We start from the raw sequence: 26,662 nt of genomic DNA, 5'->3' as shown, positions 1-26,662 counted from the left end.
GCTGCCTTTTCTGGTCAGATTCTGGACAAGTGTATTCTGAAACATAAAAACCTACCAATAGTTCCCTGAAGGCAGCAAATCAATGCCTATAAAGTCCTCAAAGAAAGAGAAGACTGAGATTTATGTGCCTGGCCAACACACAGATTAGGTATAAAGACAGAAGACAAACTTTTGCAGCATGAAATAGGTGTACATTTGCTGAGGCTCTTAAAAACTATAAGAAAAAAGCTTCACTTTCTGTAGTAGAAACGTGACAACAAACAAAAATTCCTCTCACCCTCAGAATTTGGGAAACAAACATGATTTTGTTTGTTTGTTTGTTTTAGACAAGACTGCAAATGTCTTAATCTCTACCATGTAGAAATAATAAAAATAGCTATTGGCTGGAAAAGTAAGAGGGAAGGGTAGATAATGTGAACAGGCTGATCTTTCAAAAATACAGAGTTAAAGATGTTTAAAATGGATTAGCCAATAGAAAAATCTATAAAATAAAAGCACAATCTTTAAAATATAGAATCTGTTTAAATTTTAATATTGCCGAGGAAGAAGGGGAGTTAAAATTGTTATGCCTTAAATGTAGAACTTTTCCTAAAGTAGGTCAATATATGAGCCTTAAAAAGTAGATGATTAAGTATATTTCAAGCCAATCACTTAGAAACATAGTCTGGAAGACTTTCAGGGATTGAGTTGTGGATTCATAGTGGAACATTTGCCTGATCGGAAGACAGTTTCTGAATCTGATCTCCAGCCCTGGAGAAATAAATGAAAACAGAATAGGATGCCAGAACTAAGAACATTTTTGTATGTCAATAAACTGAATTTTCCATGAGAATAAAAAAGCTCCTATTGATGTATAATGCCAAAGCTAACACTGTCTGCAAGTCAGACACATTTACAGCAAAATCCCAGTGTCCCAGAGAGCACTGTGAGCCCAGAAGTCACTGTGAGCCCAGAGAGCACTATGGGCCCAGAAGGCACTGTGGGCCTAGAAGGCACTGTGAGCCCAGAGACCACTATGGGCCCAGAAGTCACTGTGAGCCCAGAGAGCACTATGGGCCCAGAAGTCACTGTGAGCCCAGAGAGCACTATGGGCCCAGAGAGCACTGTGGGCCCAGGGAGGACGGTGAGCCCAAAAGGCACTGTAAGATACCAAGTGAGAGTTCAATCGTACTCCTACGTGCCCAACCACTGACAGAAAAGAAGGCAGGTCTTACAACCTAGGAAGTGTGTTAGATTCTAGATAACAAGCTGTGTCTATAAATCTGTAGAAGTAGGGTTTTTTTCATTATAACCATTAAATAATACTCTGGAAGTTCAGGCCTCTGTACCACCAACTGTAGGGTCAGCACTAAGAGGGCAAAGAACTCCCCACACAGAGCGCTAGGCCTCCCTTCCCTGTCTGCCTACTCGCCAGAGCTCTGAGCTACCCTGACATTGAAAGGACACGCGGGACTGATGGTTGAGGTAGAAAAATAAGACAATTAATGGTGACTTTACAGGACAGCCATCAGTTTCCCTTCCCCAGGGCAGCCCCTGTGCTCCATGTATGTTAGGTTTGCCTGTACTCATGTTTATAAGGAGCATGGGCAGAGTGGGCCAGGAACAGAAGTAGGACAGGTCACCATCACATGAAAAGCAATGACTCAAAGAAAAGATATATTAAGATGAATGACGTATATTGATTTTAATTAGTCTGGTGATAGCTTTCATTAAACACATGATAAACTCCAGCCAAGAGTCCTACCTTGAGGATGCCATACTAATATGACTCTTCCTTATCTTACCATTACAATGGGGGCGATGTCCACTCTGCAGCCTCTTGGTGGTCAGATCCATGCATTAGAAATGCGAGGACACACTCAGCGGTATTCAAGGACACTCTATGAAAGAAGGGTGCTTTACTGCAAATACATTTTTAGAAATTTGGATTCTGCTTGAAATGCAGAACATCAGGCAATAAAATGCAAAGTATCCATCGCTCGGGTTCTTTAAAATATTCCATGGCCAGAAGAAGAGTTGTGTAAGATTCAGTGTGGAGTCTCTCTCTCTCCCCAAGGTGAACACAGTTTCTAAGGAGACTTGAGGGCTCTGAAAAGAATGAACCATTTGAAATGAAAATGCCCTGGGGAAATGATGAAGGATGAGTTTTAAAATTAAAATGTTCACAGCTCTTTCTCCTTTTGCTGTAGAGACAGGATTCTATAAGCTTTATTGTCTGCTTGTTATAAATAAATACCCAGAGACAAATGCACTGTCATACAGGTGGATACTGCTGTTTTCCCTGTCTGCTTTATCTATCTCTCATCTCCCAAATAAAATAACTATTTTTTTAAAAATAAATTTAAATATCATCCCTTTTGTTATAACTTGGGTTTTTACAAAATCTTTATGATGTCTGCATTCAGCCAACACAGTAGACTCTCAATAGTTCACACTCCTGAAGTGGTACAGATAGTCTCCACTCCCAACCTTGTTGGGGGGCTGTGACTTCCAGAGTTCAGGCAAATGTGGAACTTAGTTCTGCTGACAATATGAAACTGTGGGGTGAGGGAAGATGCCTCAGAGATGAGTGTCTGTCCTACAGGTGACACTTGGATATCCAGTGTCATTGAGAGTCACAGAGCCTTCCATGGTTCTTGAATGGGCTTTGAACTCAGAAGCTAGGTGCTGAATGTGCACTGTCTCACAAACCTTTCACTCAGTGGTCTTTGGGTTCTTGTCTCAGAATTTGAAGAATGAAATTCATAGATCATGGAGGATGAGATGTAGAAAGAAGAATTTTGCTATAGAGTATTGTGTACTTAAGAGTATGAAAGAAGGCAGAGCACCTATGCAACACAGGGGGTCCTCAGGAGTGGGAACCACTACAGACCACTGTCTGGACAATAATAGGGCTTTATTAGCCAGCATGAAACCCTTTTTTCATGCGGATAAGCTGGCCAGTCCCATTTCCACTGCAGGTGTCTAGGGGCCCTGCAGGTATAGTCACACCCTCAGTATGGTTGCCAGGAAAGGGCTGATCATTTAGAGAAAAAAAAAAGGTAAGGAGAAAAAAAGACCTCTCTTCTGAATCCCTCACTCTGATTAGGGCAGGATCTTGAATCCTTTCGGCATTTCTTCCCTCTCCAGATAAATAATGCCCATCCAGGTGGAGACTAGAGAACAAACTTCACTTTTGGAGTCTTTAGCCTAAAACTGCCTGGCTACTGTCTAACTCCTAGTCTTTTTACAAAGAGTTTGTCTTCTGGCTGCCAATCCCACAGGGTACATATATCGTCCCTCAGGCCCACCCAAAGGAAGATTCATTTTAGCTATTGAACAAAGGTCATTGATTTGCCCTTCCCTCACTGTCAAGAAACTTGGATAAGAGCCTTATGGGAGGCTAAGGCAATGCATAGATCCTGAGTGAACTACTTCTGCTTGACTCTGGCCTCACTATTGCCTATTTCCTTGGTCTTGCTGTTCATCTCAAGGCATTGTCAATCTCTAGGTGCCGTATTAATAGTTCATCTTGATTGTTAACTTGACAGATTTTAGACTCAGTATGGAAACATACCCCTGGGTGTATCTATGAAAGTGTTTCCAGAAAGCTTTAACTGATGATAGACAACATTCAGTATTTGGATGATACCACCATAGCATAGGCTTGAATCCCAAACTGCTTCCAAGGAATCAAGGGAGTGGAGCGTTAGAATTCATCTCACAGTGCTTCCTGACTGTAGACCCGGTGTGACTAGTCACCTTACATTTCCATTGCCGTGCCTTCTCCATCATGATTACTTGTATCTTCAAACTCTGCAACAATATCACTTCCTTCTTTAAGTTGCTTTGATTGGATGTTTTGTCATATCAATGAGAAGAGTAAGTGACATACCAAGATTTAGTCTGGGAAATGGGACTTCAGCATCTAACTTCCACATTACTTGTGCTCTAGAACAATGTTCCCTGAGCACAATAGACATGGCTTATTATTATTATTATTATTATTATTATTATTATTATTATTATTATTTGATTTTTATTGAGCTTTACATTTTTCTCTGCTCCCCTCCCTGTTTCTCCCCTCCCCTTCAACCCTCTCTCAAGGTCCCTATGCTCCCAATTTACTCAGGAGATCTTGTCTTTTTCTACCTCCCATGTAGATTAGATCTATGTATGTCTCTCTTAGGGTCCTCATTGTTTTGGCATACTTAATGAGAGCAGCTGTGACTATCCACAAGAGACCCTTAAGATGAAAGCTCTCGAAATCCACTAAGAGGGGGATAGGGAGGATCATCAGACCATCAACTTATATCCAAGTCACTCCTTCCTACACATCCCTTCCAGTTGTATACAACTCTTTCCTTATTTCACAAGGTCTCATAGTCTCAGGAAATGATATAGTCTATAGAATACCTAGGTTGAATGAAGGGAGTTGTACTTCTTCTATGCAGCTGTGGGGATTCAACACCCATGGTGAGGTATAACATTTGGGTGATGCAAATGTCTTGGACCACCTCTGCTGTAAGTAAACCCTCACACATTTTCATGTAAGTAGGCCCAATAAACTCATTGGTTCACCAAGTTAGACTTGTCTGGAATCTTTACCTCAATCTGTTGCTAGTGCCCTGTCTCAGGGGAGTAGATGTGCATTCTACCCAGAAATATGTTTACATGATGCTCATATGTGTTCCCTCAAAGATACAAAGTCACCTTTCCTAGTCACAAAGGCCCAGTTGTCAACTGTGTCGAACACACAGGTGTCTGGGGCTGTTCTGCTCCAGAAGTTGAAACCTCTTTGGGCCTTGGTTGATCCAGAAGAAAGAAAAGACATCAAAGAAGTGCACCTGGCACAGCATGCCCAGTGCACAAGAAACAGAACATTAACTCCTCTTCCCCAAGTCCACAAGTATCTGCCTTTGAAAAGGAGCAAATGTGACCTAAGGAACAGGCAAGAGAAGAAGCAAGAAGGAAATCAATCAGAGAAAAAGAACAAAGGAGCACTAGAGATGAGAGAGTCAGAGGGGATAAAAAAGGACCATGATGGTGGTAACTGAAATAGAGAAGAGAAAAAAATTCCTTGTGCAGTAGAAGCCAAGTAATAGACAACTAAAAGGGCCATGCCTGTTTCCGCCTAAGTGGGGCTGATGAGAGGAACATGTTCGTGAACCATCGCAGCATTCCTTCTCCTGCTGCATAAGATATTAGGGTCAGGACAGCTGATATTTAAATGCTTAATAGGTTCTCAGTCTTTCAGAGCATGGAAAGAGCAGCACCCCGTGATGCACTCACATAAATAAATTAGGGAAACTATATGGTGTTCTGAGTGAGTGACTCTCAGTGAAGAGATAGAAAGGCACTCTTGTCTTGGAGGCAGTGATCTTTGAAAAGGAGAGAGCTTTATGAGAAAATGCAAATGACTGATTCATGTGTATTTTTGAAAGGGGTATCTGGCATTTTAAAGAGTGTCTTGGTATTAAGAAGGCTAGACACAACATTAAAAACCATCAGCAAATGGCCATGCTGTAGTAGAATGTTCTGACATTTTCAGAGAGTTCATTTCTCAGAACAATCTCTCTGTGTGCACTTCTGCAGAGCTGCCCATGTTGCTGAAATCAAGCCCTTCTGGGGTTCAAAAGAACGACTATTTTTACACGTGCAAATTGTATAGGCTTTCCAAAATAAAACTGCTGGCCTAGAGACTCCATTATCCTACAACTTCCACAAATGAAAAACATCTTCACTGGCTACTTGCAGATTGTCAGATGATGAAGGCATGAACAAATACAATGGGACTGCTTTGAGTTTCAGAGCAGTTCGAACATATATTTATAGCCCTATTTGTCCTGGATTTCTACCTACTTTGCAGTGGAATCAAAGTGGGAACAGTTCCAATGCACTTCTTTTCAAAGCTGTTCCTCACTAATCTGACTCACTTTTGGGGGATCACTCAGAGCACCAGGGAATTCTAGTAACAGCTAACATTCACTTAGTGACGGGTATGACTTTCAACGTTTCATACGTCTTCACTCATTGACTTCCTGTTAGACTAATTTTATGTGGCACCATCACGAACTCCGGCTACTAACTGGAATTTTGACAGTTAGAGCTTCCTCCTATGGTGACAAGAAATAAGATAGCAGAGAGAAACTAAGCTCACCCATCAAGTCAGAAGGTGAGAGAACACTAGCCTGAAGCCTTGGAGAAGCCACAAAACTGAGTAATTAAGATGCCTGATGCTGAAAGGTGTGTGCTACTAAGCTTAGAAAGGGTTTCATACAGGATGGTCCAACCAGGAAGAAATCGAAACTTAAGCATTTGAGAACTAAAGATGCTTCTACAATTTACTCCAATATCCAACAACATTCTATAACCTGATAATAATTTATGAAACCTTTTCTTTAGCTTTTATAAATATGTTCTACCCAAGATCTGTCATTTAGAAAGTTACTGGTCTCAACCTACTAAGTAATCTTTGCAACATTGCAATCAATGAATTAATTTGTAGTATGATGGAGTGGTGTGGGAAGTTCTTCGGTATATGCGTTGCTTTTATTGGTGAATGAATAAAGAAGTTCCTTGGGCCTATGACAGGGCAGAATAAAGCAAGGCAGGAATTTGAAGGAGAGATAGAGGAGAGAAGAAGGCAGATTCACAGAGACGCCATGTCTCTGAAGATGCACCTTGGAACCTTGCCGGTAAACCACAAGCCTTGTAGTAATACAAATAATAATAGAAATGGGTTAATTTAAGATGTAAGAACTATCTAGAAATACGCTTAAGCTATTGGCCAAACAGTATTGTAATTAATTTAGTTTCTGTGTGATTATTTTGGGTCTGGGCAGTTGGGACACAAACAAGTGGTCTCTGTCTACAGTGAAGTTCTGATAAATCCATGAGGTAAGTGGTGTGACTTTTCAAAGGTGACAATATCCAATTTTTAGAGACTCTCCTATGCCCAAGGTGCATGTAAAGATAGCATGGATGGAGAGATCAAGAAAACCTTTATTCCTGTAACAACTAAAGAAGAAAAGGCAAAATTACTTCAGTAATTTCAGTTATTCAAAGATAAAGAAAACGTGACCACTATTGCCTCCTTATCAGCAAACTATGGTCTTTTTATTCCTTGTTATAGAATTTGCTTTATGCCATAAAATTTCACAGCTACATATTGGTTATGTATATCACAGCTTAAAATGTATATTTCTAATGTGGTAAAAAGTAATTTCCTTTTATTAAAAGTGTGTCTTAAAATTTTTGCTCTGCTAGATTAGATTAAGATCTGGGGTCATTAAAGTCTTCTCTGCTGTTTATATAGCAAAGCATCCTCTGTGGATACACCTCTGTTCTCAGTGCTTCTAAACGATCTAAGCAGCAGAGGAGGCGATAAGGGCATCCAGCTGATGCCTGGGAACATGGCTGGAATGTAACTGCAAGTTGAATGAAAGTCAAATGTAAACATTTCCTCAACCATTCCCTCGGATGATTGGAGAGAAATTGCCATTGTAGCTAAACCCCCAGATAGCTAGCAGCAGAGCTTCACCATGACTGCTGATGGATGGTAGAAGACAGTTAAGGCTTGTTGGTACCCTAGGACTGTGTTCCTACAGACACTCTGCAGCTGGACTCAGAAGCTATTTTCTCTCTGATCATGAGAAATTGCTATTGCTACCACTGGGATTCCTGATAGCATTTATTACACCATGGGCAATGTCATGCAGTGTGATGGGCAGATGAAATGCATTTTAAGTATATGAGACTATAGTTGGATTTTAAAACTACTCAGCAAATATTTCTTTGCTTAGACTTTTGTTTCTGTTAATGATATCAGCCACAATCAAATTATATAAGATCACTTCAAGCTAATTTGTTTTTCTAAATCTTCAAATGACCTTTACTACCAAGTAGCTTACTTTCTTTCAAGAAAATTCTGTAATGCTTTTCTCTATCACAGAATCATAATGGGCACAAAATACTGGTCTAACAGACCAGAACATCTTGGTTAAAAGAAAAAAGGAAAAAATTTCTTTTTCTAACACAATGAGAAAAAATGGAATTTAAAATATATCTGCATGATGGAGCAGAGTCATCTGTCTATGTGTTACTTTCATTGGTTAATAAAGAAACTGCCTTGGCCCTTTAATAGGACAGAAAATTAGGTAGGCAGAGTAGACAGATCAGAATTCTGGGAGAGAGAAGGCAGACGCTTCAGGCAGTCGCCATAGGCAGTCGCCATGCCTCTCCTCTCCGAGATAGACGCAGGTTAAGATCTCTCCTGGTAAGTGACCACCTCGTGGTGCTACACAGATTACTAAATATGGGTTAAAGTAGGATGTGAGAATTAGCCAATAAGAGGTTGAAATTAATGGGCCAGGCAGTGTTTAAATGAATGCAGTTTTTGTGTAATTATTTCGGGTGTAAAGCTAGCCGGGTGGCAGGAAGCAGTCCGCCGCTCCCATCAACATCTGCATGGATCCATCTCAATAAAATAATGTGTGTGAAACATTCAGAAAAGCTATAAAATACATACATGTATAAAATTGTAGGCTTAACACGTGTATACAATGCACAACAGTTAACTGAGTATTGTGTTGCATATCTGTAATCCTAGCATTCCCTGGAGGCCGAGGCAGGAGGATCGTGACTTAGAAGCCAACCTGGGCTACATAGCAAAAGCCTGTATCAAGCAAACATCAGCAATATTTAAGCATGTTGCTTAGAGACAAAAACAAAAATGGAGCAAAAAAGGTAAAATGTAATACCAGCAGCACATACTCCAGTGCTCGCATAGAGATTATCTGTGGGGAGAAATGAGGGGAATTGCAATTCAGTTGTGATTATAAAGCATTGCTTTGCTGGGAGATCAAGTGAACCTATGGCAAATTGTTAAACAGATGTTAAATCTGGCAAATAGCTAGATGGTTTATACTGCTTTATTTTCACTACTTTGAAAAAACTCAGCCAAGTGTTTCCATGTGGTTTACTTTGATCATATGACTATATCGGACTGATGGAAGTAGAGTTATAACCTGGTTTTATCACATTAGTTACTTAGTTATAACTTTCAAAATACACATTCTCTTCACATTTTTCACCTTCAGATTAAGGCAGGGCCCAGTTCAGTCTCTAGTCTGTTACCATCCCCTTCATGATCTTCTCACTTGCGTATAAAAAAGTACATGATGACTCAGTAGGCGAAGATGCTTGTTACCAAGTCTGGCAAGCTGAAATCCAACCTGAGTTACACATGGTGTGACGAGAGAACTAATTCCAAGAAACTGTCCTCTGGATTCCACACATGCTTGTATGTGTGAACATATGTGCACACATACACACATGTACACACAAACACTAAATGTAAATAAAAAATCCTCCTGAATATCAGTTTCCAGTGTCTGAATTTTTATTAGTGTTTGAATTATTAATTGATGGTAGAATTGTCATAAATTAGACTGTCATGCTCTAAAATTGATTTTAAAATATAATTAAAATTGATTGAAAGAAACAAACATCACAAAAGTATGGCACACATGATTATAGCAATTAATAAATTTCACTCCAAAATCTATCATAAGCAAGCAAGTTTTAAATGATTTAGCCATATACAGATGCAGCACGTTCATATAGCTAAAGCTATTAATTGTAACAGTAATTGAAAAGTGAATTCGTGTGTAGAAAAGGCAAAATGACCATTGCTGTTGTTTAAAAATGTGTATTTATGGCAAAATCAAACTTGTCAGAACTATTCAATGCAAGGTGGTGATGTACTAAAATTTGCACCTTTAAGATGGAAAGTGAAGTTTTGTTGGCAAACCCTGAAGAGGAAATGATTCTAAGACTACGGGTGAGATCATGTTTTTTCTTATCAGAGTTCTTCTAAAAAAATAAATCTCTGTATTAAATAAATGAAGTAGATGTGAGACACACTTTTTTTAAAAAAAAATGATGTTCTTCGAACAATCTATACAGAATAAGTACAAAATACAGAGGAAAAATACCAAAAATTGTGACCCAAGTCCGTAAGTGTCTGGTTACTAAACTTAATCCAAGGGACACTCTGACCATGTGGAAGTTGCAGATGTCTGCCCACCATCATATGTACCATTTCTCCAAGCATAAATGGAACAACAACAACAAAAATCTTGGGACAAGTTGTGTCTTAAAAGATGAAGACTGTGTGGGTGTTAAATAGAGAAATTTCTCAGGAAACTCAAGGGTGTGCTCCACACCTTATCAGTTACACATACATAATGCAGCCTGTCTGCCAAATCAAGAATCTCATAATGGGTTGTGGGGGTGGTGTTATTGATGGGAGACTTGGATTGGGCTGTGCATCCTTGGAGGAAATGGGTAGATGACATTGGTGGATAAGAAAACCGCATGTTAGAAGCAACAACACAAAATTAAAAATGACAGAAGAAACATGAGATAGGAAAGCCGACAACAAAAGGATTTGAGAGTGACAAAAAGGATTCTCTTAATTAAATGTGATTATGCATATGTTATTAAAGACAGAAAATCAGACTGCCATTGGGACACACTTTCTGACTTTTATAATTAAGCAATGAGGCCCCACCCACCCTCATTCATTTCTTTGAAAGTTTCAGATTCAGGAATCAATACTAAAATAAGTCAGACATGAGTATTTTGGGCCTAACAGCAATAGGAAGTCAAATAATTTGGAAATAAAGGTTGTGGAGCCCATTGCTAGAAAATAGCAGACACCTAGAGTCTTATCAACCTCAGGTAGTTTCTCATCCTACATTTTCAAATGCTGTATCTATACACAGAGTGACAGAGTCCTCAAAGAATTGAAATTCTAAATATCTAATTACTCGATGCCAAAAATACAGAACAATTTTAATACAATGGGACCTTTAATATTTTGCTGCTATTGCATTTTATTAGCACTTCTATAAAACTTCTATTATTTTTTAAATCAGTAGCTACATATGAATGTTGTTAATGTTGGAATTTGTTAATTTCTCTTTATGGGATTGCCCAAAATTTATAACTCAAGTATCCTGCAGTTGTTGTCATTGTCAGATAATTAATTCAAAGAATGATTATTGGACAATGATTCTATATGAGACAATGAGAGGAATGTGGAAGAAGGAGGAGGAGGAGGAGGAGGAGGAGGAAGGAGAAGGAGGAGAAGGAGAAGAAGAAGAAGAAGAAGAAGAAGAAGAAGAAGAAGAAGAAGAAGAAGAAGAAGAAGAAGAAGAAGAAGAAGAAGAAGAAGAAATAGAAGAAGGAGAAGGAGAAGGAGAAGGAGAAGGAGAAGGAGAAGAAGAAGAAGAAGAAGAAGAAGAAGAAGAAGAAGAAGAAGAAGAAGAAGAAGAAAGCACACAGCATGGTCCTTGTGTGATGGCCAAACATCTGAAGGAGAGTTTCAGGGGGTGTGGGCTCAAGAAAGGCTTTTGGAGACGAAAGAATTTGATCTGGGATTTTCAGGTTGCTTCAGTCCTTAAGAACCGTACCTAGAAAATTAAAGGACACCAGGTCTAAAAGCTTGAATATCCCAAGTTAGAGAAATCACCTCAGTGCCTTCTTACCTGCCTAATAAAGAAGAAACTTAATGCTAAAAATAAATTTCTAGCTGGGATATACACCAATTAATTAAATCATGTAACTTGATATATGAGCATGTAAAAAGTTCTAAACTGAATTAGCAGTCCATAACCTTAGCCCTCAAACCCTAGAGGAATCATTGAATCATTACAAGCAGCCTACATAATTAATAAATGTTATCATCTACAAATATAAACCACTGTCTTTCAAAAGCTGACATGAGCAATATAGAATTATTCACTTACTTCCAGCACTGGATGCATTCATTTACACTGAATGCATGAATTCTAATTTTGGCATAATTTCATTGTTTTATTCAAATGAAATAAAATAGAGCATTTGTGTTCTGCTACATCGCTCTTTGTGGAGTAGGTTTAGTTAATATATTATGAGCATATTTAATGTAAGTACCTAACCTATAATTCATTTTTAAATCACTAACCAAAAATCTAGCATTTTGTTCTAGTCTATACTTTATTAGATTGTTCCCATATTATTGCAGATTTAAGTTCCGATATTTCACTATGATAAACAACACTAACTTAAACAATATTGTTATAGCTAAATGTTATGAAAATCTCTAATTTTTTATTAGGAAAATTTCCTACATCTGAAATTGCTAAGAAAAAAAATGCACATTTTTTTAATAATTTCATTATCTATTGCTAAATTCTCTTCTCAAAAATTCTACCATTATATAATTTTTTCATCAAGCTACACTGAGAACTGCTTGGAGTATATCCCATCATCCACCACTCATACAGTTCCCTAAAAGACAGTCTGTTTGTCTACTGAACTCTTTCCTCCGTGTATCTGAAAGCACTATAATCCAAGATGTACTTAAAATGGAAATCAATACAATGTGAACTATTCTCATCTTGCAGTATCTTGCAGGGGAGAAAGCCAGCTTTTCCTTGAAAATGGCTTCATTTTTTTTCAACAGGAACTACACCCACAAAGGAGAAAAAGAGAAGAGTGAGGGTGTAGGTACAAAAGATGAAGGATAAGTAGTTCTTCAGTTCCCTGGAAAGAAGAGCACAGCAGAATTTCTCAGCTGAGGGAACCCAGTTATGGAGGCCCAAAATGTGAGCCTGTTTCCACCTTGTCCAAAGGTCAGAGAACTGAAACTTCTGTTCCTTCAAGGTTATTGTCAACAGTTCAAGTAACTGACTAGAGAGTTCTGCTCTCTCAAGGTTATTGCCAACAGGTGTGGCTAATATCCGCACCTTGTATTTCAGGTATTGAGAAGTAGATCTGTTTTTACCTTAAACAAAAGTCTAAGGATCCAACTCCCTTGGGGAATTTAAGGATTTCTACTCCCTTGGAGAGATAACAATGGATTTCACCCAGGGAGTGGTTTGCCTACAGAATGTTTTGGTCTAGGGTGTGAGCCTTACTTGTCTTTTTCTAGCAACAGAATGTTTACCTAAGAATGTAGCCTGAAATCTTCAATTGGTGTGTTCATTTCCTTGTATAATAAAAAACTGTATTAATGCAGTTTTTTATCTTTCTCTACCCTTTTGGGGTCAGGCTATTTTAAGCAAATGGATATTAAACGTGGGCAGTTTCAGTATTCACTGGGAAACCCTTCCAATACTATCCAATGTTTCTGTTTTATTATTTTCACTTGGGTCTTCATTCTCTTTACTAATTTTTCTAATCCCCATGCCCCTACCCTGGTAAGTGGTATTTTTGTCGGAGCTGTCTCCGATACCCAGTGAGTGTCTGGAGAACATGAGCCCTTCTTTCTGCTCATGACTGAACACAAAGTTAAATTGTGGGGTCTGACTATAATGAGTGACAACCAAAACGGCCTGCCTCCAGTTGATTTTCTTCAAGTCTTGTGATGTCTAGTCCGTTGAGAGGACCAGGAACTGCCCTGTGAAAGACAATGTAGGGCTTGGAGTTTGTAAGAGTAATATCTGTTAGTGTGCATTGAATTCCCTCGACTACCCACACTCCTCAGTTATGCTCACTTCTACCTATGCAAAATGAAAACACAGAAGAGAGAACAGAAAGACAGGAGGGAGGGAGAGGGTGAGGGAAGGAGAGCGGATGTAAGCAAGTAAAGAAAGTGAAGTTTTAGAACTTAAAGTTCCTTAGTCCTGTTAGATTCTAGATTAATACTGTACCCAGGTCTTCTTTCCTCAGGCCTGAGTCTATTTTCCTTCTGAAGTGAAGTGCATGATCAACCTTGTTTGATGTTGCCTTGCTTACTAGAGCTTAGGGCCATTGCTCAGTATCTGTTGAGGGGGGCTTTGCCAAAGAGACACTAAGAACCCCAGGCAAGGATCTAAAGTCACTTTGTTAAAAATCAACTGAACATAAAAAAAGAAAAGAGAAAAAAGATTTGCCCCCTCAGAACCCTGGTGGGAGCTGTTCAGTGTATGGGCAAATCCAGAGAGCCAGGGACCAGGAAGCAGGTCCAGATAAGAAAGGCAGAGCTGAGCAGCTGCTGTGGGGGATGGAAAATGACCGAGCAGCGATGGGATTTGTGCTTATTCAGAACAGAGGAGGATGCAAGAATGAGAAAACTTCTTACAATGAACTATTCTAGGAAATTAATGAAAGTATTTCACGGCCCTAAAATACAAGTCGCTAATAAATAAGACCTCAACTACAACTCTCACCCACCAAACCTTTCTTTCCAAGTGAAGCTCATGCCAACACCTTGGATGACAAGGATGCTGAGAAGCGAGGTCTACCGAGAAACTGAAGCAGAAGAATACAGAAAAGTCCCAAAGATAGCTGAGAGGACTTCTGAATGCCCCTTTCTGGCTAATGCCTCATGTTCCAGCAGTGCATCTGTCAAACCTAGGAGCAGAGATGTACTTACAGCTGACTTACTACAGCTTTATTCAGATTTCCCATACTTTTTTCTCCACTTATTTTTCTTTTTCCAGAGCTTGTCAAAGACCCCGCACTGTGTTCATTCCCACGTCTCTAAACTGGCTCTAACAATGTCTCAGAATTCCTGTGTCCTTGTTGGCCTGGGTAGTTTTAAAGAGCATTGGCCAGGTTTTGCTTGCTTTCTGTTTGTAATGTCTTTGAGATGTAATTCTTCTGACTTTTTTTAATGGTAAGAGCAAAGCCAAATATTTGTGGTAAACAACTCTAGAAAGATGAAGCTTTTTTTTTCTCAGAAAAGCCACTTAGGATAATAAACTACCCCCCTAAGCTTTTGAAATTTTTACCATTATTTTACCTCCTAATCAGTTCTGCATCTTTCACCATGCAGTAACATCAGCAAGGCTGTCATGACCTCGTCCATCAAAAATGTTTAGAAATTTGGAAATAGAGCCAGGCGGTAGTGGCACACACCTTTAATCCCAGAATTTGGGAGGCAGAGGCAGGCAGATCTCAGTGAGTTCAATGGTGGCCTGATCTACAGAGCAAGGATTCAGGACAGCCAGAGCAGTTGCACAGAGAAATCCTATCTCAAAATACCCAAAAGGGGGGGGGGGGATTTGGAAATGGGATTGACTTCTTCATTCTTCAACAGTGATATTACATGGCTTTCTAATGAAGAAACTTATTAACTTATTGAGGCAGTACTTCTGTGTATGTGACACTCACTAGTCATTGTGATGAAGTCCTAAAATGAGCTACTAGAAGAAAGGAAAAGTGTATTTGGGGTTTTTTTGGTTTCAGAGGCTCTGGTCTGTGGATCATTGGTTCTATTTCATTGACCTAGAGATTAGGCAGACGGTCATAGCGGCAGAAACCTGGAGGCAGGAACTGAAGCAGAAGTAATAGACGAACGCTGCCTACTGGCTTGTTCCTTATGGCTTATCCAGACTACATTTGCACACCACACAAGACCACCTACCTGGAGGTGATACTGCCCACAGCGGGCTTGCCCACATTGATCATTAATCAAGAAAACACCTTACAGACTTGCCTATAGGCCAATCTGAGAGGGCCAATTTCTCAGTTGAGATATCTTCTTCCTAGATATGTCCATGCTTGTGTCTAGTTGACAAAAACAAACCAGCACAACATAAATGAACTCCCAGGTTGTTATGTTCATAGCTTCTAGTCCAATTTCCTTTCTGGAAATGTTTCATCCTGGTTCTTAGAGAGGATTTAATAGCAGCCTGCTGGAGGACAGAGTATACACAGCTGTGCCTCTCTTCCCTAGGGCATTGTCATACATTCCTATTTAAGGACATGCTTCTGGTGACTCTCAGAATCAAGTCCGGGAAAGCAGGACATCTCTAGCCCTAAACCAGCACCCATCCCATTTTCCTGAAGCATCCTCACATCCTCCCAGGCCAAGACGCAGATGGCAAGTTAAAGAAAATTGTCTCTGTTTTTGTTTTTTACCTGATTGCAACTTCACAAAAGAAAGAAGAATGTAGAGAATTATTTTCAAAAATAAGGAAAGACTGAATTGTCTGAAAGAAGAAAAGAGAAATAAAAGGGTTTCCCTCACTTCCACACAGCATCCTAGGCTTCATTGCCCACTTCTCTGGCAGACAAGTCCCAAAGGCTTTTGAACTAAGATACCAGGAACAGTCACCATGCCGATGCCACTCATGGTACCAGTTATCTGTGTTTCTCTCTGCTGTGATGACTACCTGAGAGAAACAATTTGTAAGAAGTAAACTTTACTCTGAATGGTTTTAGGGCACTGTCAAGGATTCCATCGCACTGGGCTTGCAGCAAAAGATCATGATGGTGGGAATATGTGGCAGAGAAGGTTGTTTCTTCATGACAGCCAGGGAAAGGGAAAGGGGCCACAGAACAAGGTCCCAGGGATCCAGATCTTGAATCTAGGCTCCTCTACAAGCTCCTCAAGATCTAACCAATTACCCAAAGCCTATCAACTATCAACCAAGTTCCTAATACAAGAAGAGTGTTTAGGAGATATTTTTGATTCAAAGCACAGGGGAGTATAACCATAACCCAGCTATAGGACTGTAACTAAAAGAAATTCAAACTTCTCAGAACTCGCTGACACAGTACACACTCTGATGACCAGCCAGCATCCACCCTCAGTTCATTGCCACTTTGCTCATGCTCTACCGTAAGGAAAAATAAAAAAACAAAAAGATTGTCTACACATTTTCCCAATTTCTCTTGCATTTAATCCAATGCTGCATTGTGAAATGAGAAAGCTAGCTCCCTGGAATTCTAATAAAAAAAAGTTATTCCTTGATATAGGGAGACAGACCATAGGAAAGCTTGTCCCTCCATCTTCCTGCTGTGGGTCTGTAAAGATGAAATCATAGAGGCTATCACAGTCAAGAGGCAACAGGTCCAAGGATAGGAACTGAAACACTAAGATGAGGGAACAAGGAAAAGACACAGCAAGGGCTCCAGACAACACCCAGTTAGAGACTCACCCTTGAAATAGTGGACTCTGTGTCCTCAGTGTTCCCAGGATTAGCAGACTCAAGTGCTTAAGAATCTGACTCTGCAGAGATTCCTTGGGGAAACTACACACATAATTTGTTTTGCCTAGATATTTTAAAACTGCAGCTAGCCATTTTTAAATCGCTTAATTTACAAAGGGAAAGTTCCTTATGTTCTTTTATAACAAAAAGTCTCAGCCACATCCAGCCACAGTTTTACCTAACAACAATTACCTGGAAATCAGTGGTGAGTGCCACTTTGGGATGGATATGTCCTCTGATCTTCAGTTAGTGAATTTCTTATTTGGTCTACTTGATGAATATGTGTGACCTGGCTGGACCGTAAAAAAATTGTCTAAAATTTTGGAGACTATATACCTCAAGAACCATAGGAATATGACTCTGACAATTTTCAATCCTTTTTATGAGACATAAATCTCTCCTTTCTTCTCTCCCCCTCCTCTTCCTTCCTTCAGAGCTCCTGAAAAAAAGTAAGTTGATTAAAAAAAAAAAAAAACTACTCGTAGACAAGCCAACTCAAGTCAGGGAAAACCCATGAGGCCTCAACCCTACACAAAGGGCTACAGGCAACTACAAAAAGATAAGTAAAAGAGAAATAGTCTTCCACAAGGAAAAGCACACCAATTGGTTATCAATATCAAATGATCTGAAAACACTCACACAGGTGACATTTTACAGACCGAGCAAGATATATATATATATATATATATATATATATATATATATATATGAATTGAAATATGGAATATAGGAATATATATGCATGAAATAGCATTTAATGAAACAAAAGGCCATGAATTTGGAAAGGAGCAAGGATGGGTAAAAGGCAGGGTTTAGAATAAAGAAAGCGAAGGGAGAAATGCTATAATTAGATTATAACCTCAAATTTTTTTTAAAAAAACGATTTAAAACATAACAAAAATAAATTAGCTGCCTAGTGAACATTTTCTTGATGCTTTACATAGTCATTTACTACAGGAGCCTCTCCTTCGGTCAGTCAGAAAATAACAGGAACCTTTTATAAATCCATTTCCTCTGTACAAGTTCACCACCTCACAAACTTTTGTTTGTCTCAGATCCTCTGCAGGAGCAATTTGCTCTTACCCACTGGAGCCGTCTCTCCAGTCCCAAAAGCTCAAAAAAGACCAAAGTTCCTAACTGATGCTGTGCAATGCATACCCCATAAAGCTTGCCCAAACTGTAGGTCCACACAGGGTCAGCATCCACACCCATGAGTTGTGTACCCATGTATTCAAGCCATATGGATCAAAAATATTGGGGGAAAATTATGTCTATGTTGAAAATAAGCTCTTTTTTTCTTGAGTTGGGTGCTAAGAGTTTAACAATTATTGAGATAGAATTTTTATTGCATTTGTTATTAAAAGTAGATGATGCAAAATTTTACTACATGAATATATATATATATATATAGTGTATGCAAATTCCATGAATTTTAATATAAGGGCTTTAAGCCTCTCTGAACTTGTGTTTGCTCAGGAAGGATTTGCTTTAGGAATCAATCTCTACCCACACAGGAACACAATACGTGGCTATGGTTTGAAGCTTGTCCCTGTGTTTGCTAAAGGAATGGTAAAAGAGACTCTGTTCGACAAAATGCATGGGATCATCAACCTCATTAGCATGACTGAAAGATAAATATAAGCTTGATTGACAAGAGAGAAGGTAAACGTAATTCCCTATTGAGAAAGGAATTCAATGGAGGAAAATGAGTTCATTACTGTTCTACCAAGAGTGACTTGGGAACACTCTGAGAGAAAGTTTGAGATTTGCCTCAAATTTTCATAGCCACCACATCCAGCATGTTCTGCCCATAGCAGGCAGTTTCACTGTGCAATGTCCATTAGCAGTTAGCCCCGAAAGGTTCACCCACAGAGGTCACCAGGAAGAGTTTCAGGAAATATGACAGTGGGCAAATGGAGCCGGCCAAAACCAATGCTTGGGTTAGCTCGCCAGCCAGCCTGTGTCAAGCCCCTGAGGACTTATAATAAGGAGTGGATCAGTTTGGTTCAGATCTATAGGTATAGACCATGTGTGTGCGTGCGTGTGTGTGTGTGTGTGTGTGTGTGTGTGTGTGTGTGTGTGTGTGTGTGTGGGAGAGAGAGACAGAGACAGAGAGACAGAGAAACAGAGAGAGACAGAGACACACACAGGGAGGGGGGGCCTTATTTCTTTGAACCCGTGGCAGGACAGTTCCTCATGACAGGAACATTTGGCAGAAAAAATTGTTCTCACAGCAGCCAAGGAGCAATAAAAAAAAAAAAAAAAAGCAGCCAGAGTTCCAACTTCAAGGACATACCCAAATGACCTAATTTCCTTCCACTAGGCTTTGCCTCTTGAGGTTTTTACTACATCTTAACAGCATCATAGGCTAGAGACTTAGTATTGAATGAACGCACCTGCCACAGACCCTTTCAGTCGACAGCATCGTCTAGGCAAGCGTTCTACCGGCTCTGGAAGCTGAGTTACAGCACTGGCCTCACCCCAGCTGGGGTTCCATGCCACACATGTGGCATGCCCTGGATGTGTGAGACTGCTTGTCACTTAGCACGGTTGCAAAGGGTCGCTATTTCACCGGAACTTCCGGCGAGATGCTCTAGTCTTTTTAAACCAACAACTCCGCCGTTTAGTGCATAATGAGCAATAAGCAGGAGTATGGGCTGTACATTCAGGGTAACTGGCCTCTGTAATATAATTTTCCTCTTCTAGTTCCAATAATGACTCCTAAGGAACTGGTGGATTATGGCTTTTGCTTCTGTCTTAAGTGTCATTATTCAATGTTTAATTAAAAAAACGTTTTAGTTCGTAGTTTCTTTAAAATATTATCTCCAACTTTTATTTCAAATACTCCTCAAAATGGTTCCACCCTTCCATCACAGTTTGCCTATAAATTACAGTATGGAGTAATTTGTCCTGCAAAGGCTCATGTGTTTACGTAAAAGTAATGTAGAAATTAGGGGAGAACATCAAATTGGTACTATTACAGTTAATAAGAAAATCGTAATGGTAAATATGGAAAACCATTCCATGCTCAGTTTTGAGGTAAAACTAACTACTCAAGTCTAATCAAATGGCATAAACATGCAATTATCTATATCCATATAAATATATATGATTATATAAAGTGGCTCAACCTATGTATATCTCTATATATATTCACTATGCAAATAAACCCTGTTATAAAATAGACATACTAGTAATACATATAATAAATGTTAATAATTCAATTATTTTAACTTCTTAATATTTAAGAGTAATTTGGGAAAAATATAATCTGGAGGAATCACTTCAGGAAATATTACTGGTAAATGATGAATTCATATATTGCTTTTTCTTAGAGAACATCCCATTTAGCAAGCAGAATTACTGTCTGCTTCAGTCGACCTTCTTCCTTCGCTAATGCAGCAGCTCCTACTCACCTGTCTCTTGTCCTGACTGCTCTATTTGTTGTATTACCTGTTGTCAATGATAATGATCATAACAAAGACTGCAATAAGAATAATTTGCTTTTTTTTTTACTTTTTTTTTTTTTTTTGGTTTTTCGAAACAGTGTTTCTCTGTGGCTTTGGAGCCTGTCCTGGAACTAGCTCTTGTAGACCAGGCTGGCCTCGAACTCACAGAGATCCGTCTGCAAGAATAATTTGCTTTTGTTCTCTTTTTTGTGTTCAGGTTTCTGGAAGATGTCCACAGAATAAAGCAGTATTTTTAAAGCAAATTCCCACAATTAATCTCAATTCAAATTACACACACATACACACACACACACACATGTTAAAATAACTTTTTATAATGTTTATTGTGCTGTTAGTCTGTGAAATGTGAACACAGGTGCCATTAATAACCACTGCACTTAAGTAAAACTTTACCATCCAATTTGTCTTTTTAATAATTTATTAAATTTAGTTTTCGTGCATTGGGTGTGTGAAGTTCTCAGATCCTCTGAAACTGGATGGTTGTGAGCTGGCATGTAGGTACTGGGAAATGAACCCAGATCTTCTGAAAGAGTAACCAGTGCTCTTAACTGCTGAGTCATCTCTTCAGTCCCCACATCCAATTTGTTTTATGTTATCATCTGCCAGTAGAACACCAGTACTTGCTAATATACATGGCTGTAGATGTCAACAGTTAGATCAAAAAATAGACTGTAATCATAAGAATTTTTTTATTTCCAAGATTGTTGTTATAAATCTTCAGATTAAAGTAGCAAGTGACTCATGGAACAGATATATAAGCAAATTGACACTGAGATTAATTTTGTCAATACTGAATGACAAAGAAAAAAGTTTTGAAAGAGAGAAATACTGGCAGATTATCTTCTATAAAAATAGGAAGTAGGACGATGGGAAACCTCTGCTAATGCTTAGAAGTCATACATTCAGGGAGTTGTATCTCAGTGTTCTCAGAAACAATATATATCAATTCATAATTCTGTACCAAATAAATCACCACTCCAGAGTGGTCAAAATTAACAAATTTCCACCTCAAAGAAAAAGAAATAGAATTTACTTGATCTACCCCCATGCTTAAACAACTTCCACAAAGGAGACACTTTAGAAAATAAAGCCAATTGGTCTTGGTGGCTCATTCCTGTGATCCTAGATCTTTGGGAGACTCAAGTAGAAGGATTGGGAGTTTGAGGACAGTCTGGGCTACCTAATAAGTTGGAGTCAGTCCAGCATGAGTAGCTGAGATAAGACCTTGTCTCAAAAACTAAACAGCAAAAAAGATAATCTGAGTAAACTGAGAGCATAGGGATCATGGAAGAGGGTAGAAAGGGAGGGTAGAGAGGGGAACAGAGAAAAATGTATAGCTCAAAACTGTGGAATATATACATGCTAGAATACTACTCAGCGGTAAAAAACAATGACATCTTGAATTTTGCAGGCAAATGGATGGAAATAGAAAACACTATTCTGAGTGAGGTAACCCAGACCCAAAAAGATGAACATGGGATGTACTCACTCATAATCGGTTTCTAGCCATAATTAAAGGACATCGAGCCTATAAATTTGGGATCCTTGAGAAGATAATAAGAAGGTGAACTCCAAAAAAAGATATAGTAATCCTCCTGGATATTGGAAGTAGACACGATCGCCAGGCAAAATTGGGAACTTGAGGGTTGGGCGAGACTGGGCCAAGGGAAGATGGGGAGAGAAAAATGTGAAGGGGGGAACGGGGGGAGCTCGGAGGAATGGGGTGCTTGGGATATAGGAAGGGTGGATATGGGAGCAGGGAAGCATATATCTTAATTTAAGGAGCTACCTGAGGGTTGTCAAGAGACTTGACCCTAGAGGGGTTCCCAGGTTTCCAGGGAGACGCCCCCAGTTAGTTCCTTGGGCAGCTGAGGAGAGGGAGCCTGAAAAGGCCAGTTCCTATAGCCATACTGATGAATTTCTTGCATATCACCATAGAACCTCCACCTGACGATAGATGAAGAAAATGACAGAGCCCCACATTGGAGCACCGGACTGAGCTCCCAAGGTCCTGATGAGGAGCAGAAGGAGGGAGAACATGAGAAAGAAAGTCAGGACCGTGAGGGAACCTCCAGCTGGCGACAGATGGGGAAGGTGACTGAGCTCCACAATGGAGCACTGGACTGAGCTCCCAAGGTCCTGATGAGGAGCAGAAGGAGCGAGAACATGAGGGAGAAAGTCAGGAACGTGAGGGGTGCGTTCACTCACGGAGACGGTGGGACAGAACTAAAGGGAGATCACCAACTCCAGTTGGAATGGGACTGATGGATCATGCGACCAAACCCGTCTCTCTGAATGTGGCCAACAGCGGGGGCTGACTGAGAAGCAAAGGACATTGGCGCTGGGCTCTGATTCTTCTGCATGGACGGGCTCTGTGGGAGCCTTCTCACCTTGGTCGATCACCTTCCTGGACCTGGGGGGAGTTGGGAGGACCTTGGACTTAGCATAGAGTGGGGAACCCTGATGGCTCCTTGGCCTTGAGAGGCAGGGAGGGGAGGTATGGGTGGAGGGAAGGGGAGGGAAGGGGGAGAAGGAGAGGAGGGAAGGGGGAGGAGGAGCGGAGGGAGGGGGGAGGAGGAGGGAAGGAGATGGAAATTTTTAAATACAAAAAAAAATAAACCATGAGAAGAAAAAAAATCAATTAAAAATTTAAAAAATGATGACCATGCAACAAACATAAGTACTAATAATACAAAATGCAAGAATTATATTTAATGAAAATGCAAGAGGGGAAATTATTCTAAGATATTTAAACTCAACATTTGAGTAAGAAAGTGGGTGATTAGCATTAAAGTATAATCAATTTTCTTTTTACTGCAATCCTCTCCACCTCCAGGAAAAAACAACCAACTTCAGACTCAATATGCCAAGTATGAACACTAAAATTGTAAAATACCAAAAGTAAAAATATATAATCAATAAACAAGTAAAATGAATATGTAATTGGCCCAGTCCCTCAACCAATCCAAAGGAAGGAAATGTGTGAAGATACCTAATAGAAAGGCATAACTGATGGAAGAAGGAAACATAACAATTATCATGATAAGCAGAATAAAGTTATTAGTTAAAGGTAGATTTTCCTGCTAATTGTAATGGTGCACACCTATAATCCTAGCACTCAGGGGGTGGAGCAGGAGAATCGCAAGTTCAAGGCCAACTTGGACTATTTTTAAAGGCCCTGTTTTATTAATAAAAAAAACCTACAAAGGGTATTCTCCAATGAGAAGAAAAAAAAGAACCTCAATTTCAATACATAAAAATTCCAATAATAAGCACAAGATTTTTGTTAGTCTTCTTCCAAATTTATAAATTCACTCATTCTCCTTTTAATTAAATGTATTTATAAGTTTAGAAGAAAATGAAAAACATTTTGGTTCAAAAATAATACTGAGTAACAAAACAAATTTTAGTTGTAATAACCACTTATAGTCTATTAATCTACACATTATGCATTCTATTATATACAGCTACTCTTAGGTTCAATCACAAAATTGTAGTCAACAAAATTAACTATACCACCTACTTATTGGCATGTTAGAATACCTGCCTAGAAGCTGGTGTTTGGGCAGCACCAGGAACAGTGTCTTCAGTGACACACATTCATTCTCTAGTACTATCTTCAATAATTATTACATTACATTATTATCATTAGCCAGACTTCACACTTAGTATGGAGCTAGATCATAGTAGATCTGTTGGTTGAAAGAAATACATTAATTAATGCTTAGTTGAGCATTGTCATTGTGTCTCCTGAGCTATTGATGACTTATGGTGCCAATTACCTTACTTCTGTAAGGACCTTGTGCAAGACCTGAATGAATACTAGGCATGGTGACATCACACAGTGCAGCCATGAGTGCTTATGCGTTCTTGGCTATTTTTTTTGTCCGTATAAATATAGCAAGACTCTTGCAGAAATGGATAGAAGCAGTGAAAGTGGCCATTAAGTCAACTGCCCAGAAGAGTTTAGGTTGTAATGTGAGAAGTAGTAGGTGAAAGGAATATTTGTTTACCTTTCATTCTGCATCATGGGTTAAACAGCATTTTATATCTGACCTGAGATCAACAACAACAACAAAAATATCTAGTAAATGGTTCACAATGGCTCTATTTGATATTATTTTTTATTTTACATGTGTTTTGGTATATGAGTATTTTGCCTTCATGTGAATTTCTGTGTACCACTTACTTGCATGTCTACAGAAGCCAAGAGAGTTTATCAGATCCCCCCCGCCCCGGAATGGGAGTTACAAATAACTGTGAGCTGCCATGTAGGTACTGAAAATCGGGCCTGGGTCCTCTGGAAGAGCAGTCAGTGCTCTTACCCCCTGAGCCATTCAGTTTCTTGTTATTTTCAAAGCCCTTTAATTTTCTTACTTAAGAAATGGTATGCAGTTATGATACAACAAAACAATTAATGCTATTGGATTTAAAAACTTTGAAAATTAAAAACAGAGGTCATAAAAATGCAATCTTTTGTCAAAGTCAAAACACTATTGAGTGCTGAAAATATAGTTTGAATTCAGATCTCAATATGCAAATATTTTCCTTCATTTTAGTACATTTGTGTCTTTTTCCTACAAGTAAAAACATATGGACAAATACCAGAGGTTCAGAAAATTGTAGTACCCAGGTAATTCCCTGGAGAACCTTGAGAAATGACATAAAGTTTATGGACACTATAACACATTAGAACTCTGCAGCCAGGACCCTTGCAAGTTCCTTTCTCATCCATTCCAGAGATGAATCTTCATGTGTTGTTCCTCAAGCTTTCAAGCTACACTCCCTATATTAACATAAACGTAAGTGCCTGCACCTTCCTGATTTCCATAAAACTATGAATAATTTGAAAGAAGAAATATTTTGCCCTTGACCTTTATATCATCAATGTTTAGCTCAATGTCTGCCTTAGTATATATTACAAAGCCTGGGTGATATTCAGTGTGTGTTTCAAATGAATGAATAAATGGAAAAACCAAAAGCAATGCCACAATTCCAGGCCTGTCCTTTAAGATAAATACAAGGCAGCGAATTGATTTTTCTTGTTATTTAGCCTTTGAAAGGGCACCAGATTTTGCCTGATATTTTTTCCTCAAGAGATTCAGTTTCTTTTGCCCAAAGACTTGTTAAGAGCACAAGAAAGGCTGGGGTATATCTCAGAGGTGAGGCTCTTGCCTACCATGTGTAAGGCCCTGGGTTCAACACCCAGTACAATAGGCACTAAACAAGTTGTCAATATCCTCTAGGATTTTTTAGTATCAAAACTATGTTGATTTATCATTTTGATTTTGTACATATTTCTCAAGTTTTTATTTTTATGTCTTAAAAAACATAGTAACTTCCTTCTGAATTGAAAAAAAATTGCATCAGTAAATAGAACCACTCAGTTATTCTCAAGACTGTACTAACGCATTTCCTTAATCTTCTTGCAATTTTAACATCATTACACAATGCAACTGAGGAAAAAAATGTTTCTAGTGATGGAGAGAAGAGGCTCTTTCCTTTAATTTCTGTTAAAAAAAGACTGAAAATTTTTGCTAATATGTTAGTAATTATTTTTCCACTCTATGTATTGGGGAAACAAAAACATGAAACTAGAAGCGCTTTTTGAAAATCTCAAGGCTCAAGATCAGCTCAGTGATCACAATTGCCCACAGAAGTTGAGGGGATTATACTGGGCCTTTCCCAAGGTGGCTGGCTGTAAACTTTCCCAGTAGAAGAGGTCATGAATTGCCTGCACAGTCTGGCCCTGATATAGCCACACATTCTTTCTGAGATTTCATTCTCGCGTCCTCCAGGGCCTCTCCATTGCTACACAGTTTGAGAGGTTTCCATTCTTCCATTCTCCAATGCTTCTCCATGACTACAGCCTGTGGTGTTCTACTTTCTCCCCCTTCATGGCTTCTTCATAACTATCACAGTCTGTGATGCTCTATTCTCTCTCTCCTCCATGGCTTCTCCATGATAACACACAGCCTGTGACACTCTATTCTCCCCTGCCCTTCATGGACTCTCTATGACTACACACAGCCTGTCATGCGCCACTCTAACCTCTTCTGTGGCCACAGAGAACCAATAAACTTCCACACTTGCCCCCTGAGACAAATAAGGGAAACCTATCTCTCCCACAGCATAGTCACTAATAGAGCCCTGCTAAAATCTAGTGGTAACTTTAAAAATTAACAAAGAAAGGTTATTAAAAACTACATTACTATTTTGGATGTCTAGTTTGGGGCATCATCT

The sequence above is a fragment of the Arvicola amphibius genome, chromosome 7 (assembly GCF_903992535.2).
Source record: "Arvicola amphibius chromosome 7, mArvAmp1.2, whole genome shotgun sequence".
NCBI classification, from domain to species: Eukaryota; Metazoa; Chordata; class Mammalia; order Rodentia; family Cricetidae; genus Arvicola; species Arvicola amphibius.
Note: the sequence above shows the minus strand (reverse complement) of the source record.